Here is an 803-nt window from a genome sequence, read left to right as displayed (position 1 = left end):
GCGGTATCTAGAATATATTGATATTATCAGGTAGTATATTTAAAATATGTAGTTAATAAAACTGATGTATTAAAATGTGTTATTTTCCCAATCTCAGTCCACGATTTCATAAACCCAAACAGAAGCTGAGGGCCATATGCAGCGCTCATACTTTACCTAAACTTCGACAAAAGTTAGACTTAAGTCGAACTTTAGGTATGCACCGATCGATCTTTACGAAAGTCGTGCTTAAATTTGACTCTCAAATGTAAAAAATAAAAGCCTTAATCCTAACTTTGTAAAGTTCGACTTTAGCCAAAATTCCACTTTAGTCAAGGTAAGAGCGCTGCATACGGCCCTTCATCCCAACTTTGTAAAGTTCGACTTTAGCCAAAATTCTACTTTAGTCAAGGTAAGAGCGCTGGATACGACCCCAAAAGTTTTATATTCCTGTTTCAAGAATATATTGAAATTATCAGGCAGTATATTTGAAAGATGTAAATACACTGTATTGGAATGTAGTTGAATATTTTTCCCATCAATCTGAGATATCCTGTTAAAAATTATCTCAATATTCAACTGTTACACCCTGCTGTTATAATAGATTATTATTATCATTTACATGTAGATTATATTCACTGATCATTTTAAAAACGACTTCAGTTACTTTTATATGCAGGCAATTCAACTTTGATTATTCTAAAATTGAATATAGGTATTCTGAATTTATGTGTGTCTATGTTTTGAAATATTAAAACAGAACCCTAAAAACCATGCTGTTGTTACTCAGAGTTTCACGCTATGTGATCTTCAGACAACTGACG

This window comes from Lottia gigantea, assembly GCF_000327385.1.
Source record: "Lottia gigantea unplaced genomic scaffold LOTGIsca_823, whole genome shotgun sequence".
NCBI classification, from domain to species: Eukaryota; Metazoa; Mollusca; class Gastropoda; family Lottiidae; genus Lottia; species Lottia gigantea.
This window is presented reverse-complemented; position numbering follows the sequence as displayed.